At 47.1% G+C, this 12,751-nt stretch overlaps 1 protein-coding gene across 3 annotated transcripts in view; it reads right to left on the bottom strand.

Moving 5' to 3' along the window:
• Positions 1 to 12,751, bottom strand: part of KTN1 (kinectin 1) — a 3,101,875-nt gene that overhangs the window by 1,210,615 nt on the left and 1,878,509 nt on the right. The window lies entirely within an intron of this gene.

Genomic DNA, 12,751 nt, shown 5'->3' with positions numbered 1-12,751 from the left:
ACTGTTTGAAAGTGATGACGTCGTCATCCAACAAAGGGGATTCGGCGAAGCTGTGGAACGTTGTGGTTTAATGTTCTGGAGAGATGTTTCCCATTCATAGCGAAAGCAGTGACGAGCGGAACAAGTGTGTGAGTAAAGGACCCTGTGGTTTTGGCGCAACGCAACGTCACGTCGCTCGATCCGGAAGTCATTAAAAGGATGTGTATGCTACAAGAGCAGGGAAGGTGCAGCAATGCCGCTCCGCCTGGTGGAGGCGTAAGGTAGCGGCCAACGGTGGTGATTTGCAGGAACTTGAGTAAGGAAGGGGGTCTGCTTTTCCTTTTTCCTCGTGCTGAAATGGGAAGAAATGCCGCTGCGCCTGATAGAAGTGTATGGTAGCGGCCAACGGACGTGGAGTGTAAACCAAGGCTGTATTGGAAACAGTTTTTCCCCAAGGCGATGGGGTACATCGTGTAGGAACTGTCAGGCCGTCGGTACTCAATATGTGGCCCCTGACCTTATGTTGTAAAGAGATGAAGTGTACAGTGATGGTTCGCAGTGTACGCCGATATCAAAGTACTGTTGGTGAGCAGTGAAAAGCGTGATGGCAGAAGATGACAATAAGCCACAGTGGCACAGTGAAGCAAATACGGATGTTGTTTTGTATTGTGCTATTATTTTAGGCACGTTAAGCTTTATAAATGCTCAATCTTAATGGCCGAAAAGAGAACACATTGTTAATGCAAGTGTAAAACGAGGTTGTATGGTAAAGTGACATTGAGCATGATAGTAGGTTTGAATGGTAGGTCATATTAGTGGGTGTATGACAAAGGTTAAGACACTGCTATTGGAATTTAACCATTGTGTTTTTGGCCTTGCAGGTAATTGGACTATAAGTTAATGGATTATTTGTTAAAGGATACAATTACTTGTGTTTGCGTGCCTGATTGAGATAGTTTAACCTTTTTGAGGATTTATAGGCATGTAAAAGGACTATGAGTAATGTTCTGTTGAATGAGTGTAGGTTTATAGCATGTATACTTAATGGAGTTAGCTTAACATTTTGAGGATTTTTAGGAGTTAGGTTGTTCATTCAACAACATGGACTTTTAGACACATGTAGCTACCGTAAAACATTAACGGTGTTACATATTATAGTCTAAAAATGTTAAGAGATGCAGAAACAGAACTATCACAAGTATGTTCGTTTAGTTAAGAAGCCTGCAAGTGAAGAACAGAATGTGTGGTTGTGACATTCGTTTCGTTATGTGGTATGGAATTCAGATTTTAGAGAGGTAGCGCCTCCGTTGATGTTGACAGGAGGTAGTGCCTCCCTGTTGGTGTGCGAGTGTTGCTAGGTGGTAGCGCCTCCTATTATAGGTTTAGGTTTAAGTGTGTTGGCTCTACTGGGTCATGGTGTTAAAGGCTCCGTGCAAGTAACTATTTTGAGGTAGCGCCTCTTTGGGTTATATTTGTTGAGTAAACCTGGGGGTAGCGCCCTGTCAGGAGTATTAGTGAGTGGTGTGTGAGAAGTGCACTAAGGATAGTGGAGCTGTAACTCTGGTGATGGTAGGATTGGCTGTAGTGCACTGTTAGGAGATGTCGACTCTTATTGTTAGGGACAGCTGGTTAAGTTAGATGAAGTGAGTTGCTGGTAGGGGACTCCCTCTAGTTAATACTATGTTAAAGTTAAAGATGCTGTTCAAGATGAAGAGTCGCATGGTGATTTGTTTATCTTTATGTTATTTGTTAATCTTGGCCATTGTTTTCTTTGGTCACGGTTTGTTTATGGGTCTTGTTAGTGCTGCCATCGAGATAAGTAGTTAAGTCAACCCCATGTTTTGTTGGTGGTCTTGGAGACGGCTGGCCAGCATCTTCAAGTTGTTGCAGGATCTGTATTTCTTGGTGTGGTTGGGTGGGCTCTGTTGGCATAGTCCATACATGTATCTGTTTGTATGTTTGTGATGCAGGTAAAGTTGGCGATATATGGTAGCAAAGTTTTTGGCGGTTTATGGGGTTTCTTAACAGGTATGGTGATTCTGTTGTCATCCTGGATGACTAGTATTGCATCAGGATGGTAAGTTGTGCTTCAGGGTGGCAGCCTGGAGGCTCGCCTGTGGCGGGGGCGGGCGGAAGGATATATGTTATTTTAGTCGGTGTTTGGTTTGTAGGGTAGTCTTAGCCTGTGTATGGGCTGGTATGTGTCTAGAGTGTGAGTCTAGAGTGTGTTCGTGGCAGGGACAGACAGAAGGTGATTTGCGATATTATTGAGGGTGACCTGGATTTGTAGGCGAAGTTTGGAATCGTATAGCTGTGTATCTTGTGAAGTGTGTATGGTGGATGGTGGTGTGACTTGCCTGTATGTAAAGTGCTTGTTGTTTGTGTAGGTGTTTCGGTAAGGAGGGAGATGTGTTATGATGTGCTTGTCTGAGTCTGCTGAAGCTGGTCATGTGCTTAGTGATGTCATGCCAGTATCAAGTGGAATGTTGATGTATGAGAGTGAGAATGTTGTGTTGTGTTCTGTAACAGTATCAGTTGGTCCCTCCCTCCCTGGGTGATGGGTGCCGGTGATATTTGTCTTATTCTTGATGTCTTAGTGTCATGTAACTGTAACTAAGAAACTGAAGTAAACTTATTGAGAAGCAACATAAACCTGTCTGGACCCTGCTTCCTAACACATAGGTCATCCACTGCATGCTGGTAACACCGCCCCCGTCGCCAGCCCTACGGAATCATACAAAAAGCTACCGCATTTAAAGTACTGCTGCCGACTTCGTGGGTGGGTCTGCAAAACTACCAATGTGTGGCTACAGTACTCCTAACTGTATAACGGCCACTGTTAAACAAGGACCAGCAACCTGCATTGCCACGTGGCCGTGTTAAATGTTGCATTACTTTAATTTATCTGCTGCTTGCCTTTCCATTACCTGTGAAACAAATACATTGTGTCTGCACTCAGCGGTGTGACAAAGTATGAAAAGGTCGCCTGCCGGTCATACATTTGAAGAAAACATGTAAGTGCAGTCGGGACAGTTTGTACATGCTCTGCAAAATGGCGAAGCTGCTGCACCTGCCTCACTCACATACTAGTACATGTAAAGGCAAGTAAGGAAACAGCGAAATATGCAGAGCGCAAACAACTTTAGTGCCTGCTACAAAAGCGCGGTAGCTGCATGGGTCGCACAGAATAAATGGCTTCCTCCTGCACGTAATGAAGCTGTGTTTCCCGTCCTTGTAAACATTCTTGTATTCCACAATGTATGTATATCCGTGAATGTTACCCCTACCAGTAATAAACTGCATAAACTGTTTCTACTGCATATGACAACAACTGAAAACAAATCACAAGGAACCAGTGGGCAAGTTACCGCCCTTCCAGCAATTAAGTAGGGTACTCTCATGTACAGCATTTTGCACATCTGCTGGGGGCAACAAGAGGGGCACTCCTGTAGGACAGCGGAGCTGTGAAACAACGTTTGCAAACCATATGCTGCGCTATAGACACTTACCCGGCATGTATTGCAACACGCTACTGTACAAAGGGAAGGTATTTGGAAGGGTGTGGTAACAATCCTTACGGAAGCATTACAATGACTGGTGCTTATGTAGGTGAAGACCACCCAATATTTCTGTCTCCCGGCACGTCCCCTATAGTATCCAGACAGGTGCTGCCCCTTCTGTACTGGACCTTTCCTGCCGTTCCTTCTGTGGCGTGTGTGACAACACCATAATAAATAAAAATGAACTGTGAAAGGGAAAAGGTAAATGAAGAAAGCACCTTTCACAGATCATCAACAGAATTGCCAATGCACATATGCAGGGCAGGAGGCATGGCAGTCTGGTAAACACTGTAGTTCAATCGGTTACAAAAGGGATCGCTGTACAAAGTGGTTTTTGTAGGTGTTCCAGAGTTTTTTCAAGAGTGCCACAACGCAACACAAAGTACAAAAGAAATGTCACTACTTTCAAGAAGGGCACCAAGCCAATTTAAATAGGGTGTGCAAAAATCTGGATGGCTGGCATAGTAAGAAAAAGGTTATAGCTGGGGAAAAGTAATTGTACTGTGAAACATCATAGTCCCATGGACGAAGGATGCCATCGGCACAATACTCTTCTTTGCAATGTACCGCCGCGCTGTCTCCAATCACGGACCAAATAGCAAATGACGCTGCCTCATCGGTGGCTGCATAATGCGCTACAAACGTCTGCAAGAGATCTGAAACAAACGCTTGAACTGGGCAAGTGCCTGCTTCATCGCAAACAGCACTTAAGGTTGTGTAACATGCTGCGCCATTTTCCCTGCTCAATGAATACCAATAATAGCGGCATGATTGCGTGTCACCAAAGTGTCACACAGAGAAACCAAAATCTGTCACTTCCTTGTAGCTACTCCATTGCACTACACATGCACATGATAGATTGCAAAATGAGTAGCCACTGCACAGTGTTTTACATTCACTTTCACTCAATGTATGTCGGAATCCCCTAAAACATGCACGCTGTGCCTTGTGAAACACACAGCCATAACTGCACCCTCTGCGCTTATGCCGACAAATACACTGTGTACCACAGTCTGTCCGTACACAACACACCAACACACTTTATTGCCCAATCCAGTAGCCTCTGCAGGCCCATTTCTATGGCCGTCATCTGCAAAAGGGACGTTATAACACGTGCCACCCTGCAACTATCGCGATATTTGTTGACTCTTTCTGCCGGGCGAGCGCGGGAGTGGGGGAATAACTATCAGCCAGGGGAGCGGACGTCATTAGGTGTGGTGGCTCTTAAAATAACTTTTTTTTTTTTTGGTAAAGGTGCTATGTGGAAACACTTTTTTTGCTGTCTTCATACGTAAATATGTGTTTTGAACGTCAGCTGACATTCTTATAATAGGGTCTTCACTGCAGTGTGTAGATTGTGAAACAACATTTCATTGCCACTGTGTGACAAAGACATGCCATTTGCCTTGAAAAGGTGTATGTATCGTGAACCAATGTTCTCATTCTGACAGAACATCCCAGCAGCACTCGCAAATTCACACTTGCTTCTATTATTGAGACCCCTTCTGACCTCTGGCTAGCAACAGGAATCCTTGGAATACTTCCACACTATTCTCAGGGGAATACATGAGAAAAGCACCTTGGCAGTAGGAAAAATGCGCTGCACTGCTTTCATCATAATCTTCAGTTTATGAAACACACGGGAACAAGGCATGTAACCCCAAAAAGAAGGCTCCAAAGTGCATGATCACAAAATGTACAGTTGCCGAAGAGGCCAAGTGTCGACATTCTAGAAGCAGTCCGCTGAAACAGCACGATTCGACACTACACCACAAAGCGTCCACTCCCTCCAAACCGAAATTGCCAGAAAAGTCTTCTTGGAGGGCATACATGCACAGATCTTCCACAAAGCCATCACCCACGATGAAAACTGTACGTCTTGCCATGTTTGCCAGCCACAGTTCACAAAGTAATGTTGAAACTGAATGCCGCCTTTCCTATGAGGCACATCCAGAGCACCTGATTGGCCAAAATCCAGAGTCTCATTTCTATTGGCCACCATGGTGAGAAGTGCAAAATGTGCCACGTGCCTTTCCCCAATGAGCCCAAGGGCCACGCCCCGGTGAGGCAGGAGGATTCCTTCTCCCCATTGGAGCTCTTTCCTGCACGTACACCCAGAGTACCTCATTGGCCAAAGGCCATAGTCCAATTTCCATTGGCCAGCATGCTAAGAAGCGCAGAATGTGGCACGTGCCATTTTCCAGAGACCGCGCGGGCCGCGCCCCAGTACAACAGGAGGAGTCCTCCTTCGTATTGGTGCGCTTTCCTGTGACGCACACCCTGAGCACCACCTCTGCAATCGCTGCAGTCCCATTTCCATAGGCCAGTATAGTGAGAAGCGCTGAATGTGGCGCGTGTCCGTCCCCAAGTACGTCGAGGGCCGAGCCCGAGTGAAGCAGGAGTCCCTCTTCCTATTGGCGCATACCCTAATCATGTGATTGGACAATCCCTACAGTTCCATTTCCGTGGCCTCCAATCACAAAATCCCCAGATTTAGCTTTCGCGTTGCGTTCGGGCGTGAGGAATAACTGGCAACCAGGGTAGTTCATGGTAAGGGGCGACTTTTAAAAGAGCGGATTGTTTTTTTTTTTATTAGATACTTCTACGGAAACACCTTTCTTTCAGTGTTCATTGGCTCTTGTGACTTCTGCTCACAGTAGTGCAGTAAACTTCACTGCAGCCTTAAGACCAGCAAACCCAACTGCATTGCCAATGGGTGACAATAAAATGCCATTTTCTTGGAAACACTCCGCATTTCCACAACTAATGTGGTCATTACTGCAGAAAAACATTACACGAGCAGACAAAAAAGTATACATGCTTCTGGTGATGAGACACCTTCCTCCGTCCGGCTCAGAACAACCACCATGAGCAGTAGGCCATACTCTATGTGGTATTATGGATGAGAAAAGCACCTTGGCGGTGGGAAAAAGCATCCTCAAGGCATTCAGCAATCTCCTCAGTCTACAGAACAAATCTAAGCAAAGCAGGTAACCCATATGCATGCCGCCGTAATGGACGACAATGACATCTACTACTGGAAAAGTGGCGAGGTCTTTGCAAAGTGCATGCATATCGGCAGCATTGCTCTCATACACAGCGTTCCACGATGCGTCCACTCCTTACCAAAGGAAAATTGCTGGCAAAGTGTCTTTGCAGGGCATAGTTGTGCAGATCTATGACAAAGGGATCACCTACAGTCAACACAATGCGTTTCGCCATGTCAGCCACCCTCAGTACACAATGTAATGTACACCAGTTACACCTCCCCTTCCTGTTAACCACACCCACACTACCTCATTGGCTAATCCCCACACTACCATGGCAATTGGGCAAAGTGGTGCAAAGGGCACATTTTGGCACATGCGGCTCCCAAAGTAGCGCGAATGCCACACCCTTGTAAAGCTGGAGCAGTCCTTCTTCCCTTTCCAATATGTTCTCTGCAGCACTACTTAGTTGGGTTACGCGGAAAAAGGTACACACGCATTGACCAGTCGCATCGAAGCCACCATCATCCAACATGGTCACTCTTGTACAACACTTGAAATGTATGTACCATTACACATTTACAGTACAAATGTGCCATTCCAAAGCATGTCCACTACAAAATTCAATGAAAGTATGCACGATTTCTCCATCCGTGTACATCCACATAGCCACCCTGGATGTGGCACGTGTAATCCTTAAAGTACAGAGTAATCCACTACCTTTTCGTGATAGTGGGGTGGGGGGGATAATATCAAACTGGGTAGGGGATTCAGTCTTCCATCGTAGATGAGTTTTTTTTTTTGTTGTAATGTGCATGCCTGCAACCGTTTTTTAATTTTCTCTTCATATGCGCTTTTTGTTTGCCTCTCGTCACATTTTTACCACGTTCTGGTCAATGCTTCTTGCACAGTGTAAAAGAAAACGGCATTGCAATGGCGCTCAAATAAATGCCATTTCTACGGAACCACTGTGTATTTTGCGACCTCATGATCTCATACTGGGTGGAGAACATGCCAGCAGTCTCCATAAACTCATGCATAATTCTGCTTATAGCACACCTTCCGACCTCTGGCAGTGGACAAATTAAACCTTCATGGACCCAAACTCCTCCTGGTGTTATGCATGAGTAAACGACCTTCGCAGTAGGAAAAATATGCATCACTGCGGTCAGCAACCTCTTCAGGTGACTGATTAATCGTCCACACGACATGTAACCCAAATGTAGACTTCCATAGTGCAGCACGACAAAGTCAACGTTCGTGACAGACCCCACATATCTGCAAAGGCGTCCCGTCCCGGCAAAACTGCAGTCACCCTGACAGGCCCAGAGAGCATCCACTCAATTCCAACCCGAAATGAGCAGCAACGCCTCTTTGCACACAACACCTGTGCAAGTGGCGCACAAAAGGTATCACCGACAATAAGCACTGTGCGCCTCACCATCTCGACTACCCTCACGACACATTATTGGAAGGAAATGGTACCGCCCCTTCCTGTGAACCACACCCTAAACTCCTACTTGCCCATTTCCCACAATCCCGATTCCCTTTCTACCCTGCTCATAATTGCAGGATGTGCATGTGCGCTTTCCCATATAGAGTGAGGCCCACGGCCCAGTGTTAGGAAGAATTCTCTGTTTAGGCTGAATTTCCTAACCTAGTGAGTCCCCCAGCAGCTTTGCTGGATTTCTTGGGGTTTATTTTTTTTCTCCTGCCAAGAGTGAGACTCTTTTACCCTCACCCTTGGACATGACGAGAGTGTTTCTGTGACTTGCTATGTGCTTATGGGCTAGGGGGGTAATTTTCCCCATAGGCCATCATTGGTTTTTGAATGTGTGTTACACAGCACCTTCCGTGCAGTAGCACAGGGGTGTCCTAGAGACCCCCAAACAGACTCCACACCCTGGGACTGACTACTGTCTCCCTGGGTCTGTAAAGTTGCCATTGACTTTACTAGTCTTAACTTAGGAACTTAACCAGTACAAACCATCTTACTGTGGAAGTACTGGCAGGGGCAATTAGATTGCCCCTGGGTCTGTTGTCGAGGGGGTACTGTCCCGTCCCCCCTCGCCGAGTTCTGGCTGGTGACAGTGGATACCACGGAAATATTCCACCGGAATATTTCCCAATGGGATTTCCCATTGTTTTTGATGCACCACTTTTTGGTGCAATGTTAAAGATACCGCCGGTTTATTTATTTAATATAAATTCACCGGTTGGGATTTTTTGCCGGAACTCGCCGCCAAAATGGCGTCTAGGTTCACTTCAGTAACCCTGAACCCGAGTCGAGCCTTTGTTCCACTTTTGGCGGGCTTCTGCACAGAAGCCCTCCAAAGTGGTGCCATTCTGTCTGGGTACCACAGGGGGTGTGGGAGGGGGTTTAGGCACCCTGGACTGAGTTGCCTTGCCAACTCATGTCGCACTCTGGTGTGATTGGCCCAAGTGGTGAGCCACCCCGCTCACCACTTAGCATGTTTGAGTGACAGCTAGGCTGTATGAATGGGGGTTTGCTGCATAAAAGCAGGGTCTTTGGGACTGGTTCTTCAGAAGTCGCCACAGGACCTAAGAAGCCGAAGAGGGAGATGCCGAGCCGACCTGCCAAGACGACACCACCGGTGAAGCCCTGCAGAACCGTCTCACCACTTTTCCCGACGACAGAGGAGATCTCCCGCCGGAGAGTCTTCTTCCCTTAACTGGTGGGGACAACCAGTTGCTGCCTTCTTTTCGCCGTCCCGAAGCATCTCGTGGCCGCCTTGCCTGTGCCAAGCACCCTGGCAACCGGGATACCACTTTTTACCTCAACCGCGAAAGAGGGGAAAAATCCTTTGTGACCGGAAAACTCCACGGCTGGCCTCATCCCTGGTAGTGCAACGACCTGCAGCTTTCCCCTACGTCGAGATCACCTCTTCCTCGGGACGACGCCGTGACTTGCACCCACTACCAGGAACGTCTACCACCGCTGGAGGAATCTTTCCACTTTTAAAGGTACTGTGTTCCGCCCGGCCTCCCTTGCCACCGATTGTACGGGGTAGATTTAGCCCTCGGCTCTCGAACCTGGGTAGGTCTGGGACACCCTAACTAAACTTTTCAGAACCAAAGTAAAACCTTTTTGCTCACCTGCAAAGACTTGTGACATTGTGTGATCTTGGGCACCTTTTTCGCCTGGCTCCCTCTAAAGCGGGCCCCGAACTAATTCTCCTTGTTCCACCATTGACTGTCTTTGCTAACCTTATGTGAAAAGTGTTTTACCTTACGGCTCTCTTTATTTCTGCCTTTTCCCTCCCTTTTGGAAATACTTGTTGGAGTACCATCTAACGTTAAGCGCTCACCTCTGATTGGAAATAAGTGGGGTTAACTTAGAATTGTCCAACAAATGATTGGGGATGTACATATGAGTAATAGAAACTGTGTTTGACTTTCTTACCTTTTCTAATGTGCTAGTGTAATTTATGAGTGTGCCTTTAATAAATAAGTTTATACTTTTACACCTAGCTCTGGTCAGTGTTTGCTTGTACTACTGTGCCTCTGTACCTATTGTGTATCCTCTGTATACTGCCTTAACTCTTCTTGAGGGAAGTCTGGCTGCTCAGCCACAGCTACCACAGTGAATCTGTGCGGTACAGACTGCTACCAAGTGGGTTTACTGCCAACACCTGTAGTCTTAAATCTTTTGCAGTGGTCCCAGAGGGAACTGCACAGGTTTCTGCCTAACACCAAGTAAAGCCGAGACAATACTTCTTCCCTATGCATGGGCACTTTTTGCAGCACTCCCCCATTGGTTGCAGTCAAATTTTCAAACAAGCATGCAGCAATGACATACAAAGGCTCTGCATTGCACACTGTCATTTCTATACAGCACTCCATATTTACCGTTGAGCACTCAGTACATGTTCCGTTTCATTGCAAAGCCCCTCCACCAGAAACTTCTGCTAAATAATGAATGATGGCAGCACCCATAAAGATCCTCAGACGCACCCAGCACAGCTTTGGCCATGTACACAACATTGAAGCTCTTTCCACACCCACCAGCACACTACACATCCAAGCAAGCGACCATGTGGACACCTACCATTATGCACAAACGTAACATACGTAACATACGTAGCAGCATTTCCCCCCAACTCCCCCACACCATAAAACACCCATGCACGAAAACATGACACACCTAGCAGAATCCACAAACATACCACAGGCTGCATCACCCCTACACATAATGTACAAACAAAACAATCTCTTCTGCATCCCTGTGCACTTTCAATCGCATACTATGGGCATACCCACTTCCGTACACAAAGTATTGTGCCACTTCCAACCTACCCACAATCTGTTTGCAAAACTTGCCTATAACGGCTGAAATGTGCTCCACAACCATTCCTTACATGTCACCACCCTGTAACTGATGCACATTCAAAAATGCATTACTGCCATGGGTGTCCTCAAGGCCTAGGCTCTTGATTGCATGGCCTACAGCCTTCGGCCATGCGCCCAATAGTCTAGGCCTTAAAAACACCCACAGCAATGTAATGCCACCATGCATGTCACCATGTCAGCAAGTACGACAATCCACACACACACCACTGCCACCAGCTCCTACCCAACCTGTACAGCGCCATGGCGCTAAGCAACACCAAATTGCGCCACTTCACAGAACGGCCATGTGGGCAGCTAACATTAAGTACAAACAAAACACCCATGCATGAAAACAGGTAGCAATTACCAGATTCCACAAACGCACCACAGCCTCCGCCACCACTACCCACAGCCATTCACAAAGTGTTGCATCACTTACTAAAACATTTTCACAACATTGAGTCTACTTGAAGAAATCTGCACACAGCATAGGCCGTGAACACACCCACAGCAATTTAATGCCACCATACATGTCACCATGCCACCCACTACCACCATCCACACCACTGCCACCAGCACTCCTACCCAACCTGCGTACCGCCATGCAGCAACAAATTGCAACAGTGAACATAATGTGCAAAGAAAACGCACTCCTACACGCTGTGCACTTTTATTCACTTACTATGGGCGCCGCCATTTCCATTGACAAAGTACTGTGTCATTGCCAACCTACCCACATTCTGGTCCCAACACTAGCCCTACTGCAACCAATCTGCACATCCCACACTATACTAGCAGCACCCTGTACCAAATGCAGAGTGAAACATGCGTTCCTATGGTGGGTATGTTGCAGCCCTATGCTCTTGAGTGCATGCCCTACACTCTACGACCCACGGCCTTTGCCAATGCACCCATTAGTCCAATCCTTCCACAGACCCACCGCACCTTCGTTCACCCATGCATGCCACCAAGTCGCCAACTACCACAATCCATCTGCAGCACACAGGCACCCGTGCTCCCACCCACCCTATGTCATGTGGAATTCACTCCCCTTCTGCAATTCACCTGCCAGCACTCACCACGAAAAGAGGTCACTGCAAACAGGATGCAGCAGAAGCTATGGGGCCATTACGACAGCTGCCTCCAATCACCACACACAGTACTCACCTGCATGTGTCACATTAAGCACTTCTCAATCCCTCACCCGTTCCCTCCCTTATTGCTGCCAACACATTCCAAACGGTACATTTTCCAGACCCTTCCGCCGCCGCACTGTCCTCCGATACACCATGGTGGCTTTCACAAAAGATTTTGACGTACACCACACTTCCCTCCAGCCAACCACCGGCCACGTCCAAACTTCTCCGACAGCACGCTGTACCGCGAGCCAATGACACTTCTGTCCGCGGACCCAGATATCACTAATTTTTTGGGACGTACATTTCAGTTATTTGCAACAAAATGACAGGTCGGATTTCCACCAAACACACAAAAGCACACTTTCTGACCCAAGCCCCCGCTCCTGCCACAAATTTGGTGAAAATCTGTCCAGCCGTTCAGCCTATAGCCGTGCACAAAGTTTTTCCCCATTAAGTCTAAGGGGAGAAAATGTTGGGAAGCCCCTATAATTCTCCAAAAAGCCCTGCACGAAACCTCCCCCAACCTGGCGAGAAAATTCACACCCAGCCATATACTTTTTTTTAGAGGCGTTGGGCAGAGCTGCGTTGTGCCCCCTGACAGCGGAAACGTTTCCAGAGAACAGCTGTGCTGGGAAATGGATATAAAAGATGAGGAATCCATGGGAGGAAAGAATCCATTAGAAATGAACAGTGGTCACTGGGCGCGCCATTTATATCGTCACGTCCAGACCCGAAG

This window comes from Ambystoma mexicanum, chromosome 14 (assembly GCF_040938575.1).
Source record: "Ambystoma mexicanum isolate Mex_15411 chromosome 14, UKY_AmexF1_1, whole genome shotgun sequence".
In the NCBI taxonomy this organism is placed as follows: Eukaryota; Metazoa; Chordata; class Amphibia; order Caudata; family Ambystomatidae; genus Ambystoma; species Ambystoma mexicanum.
Note: the sequence above shows the minus strand (reverse complement) of the source record. Positions and strands in the feature narration are given on the sequence as shown.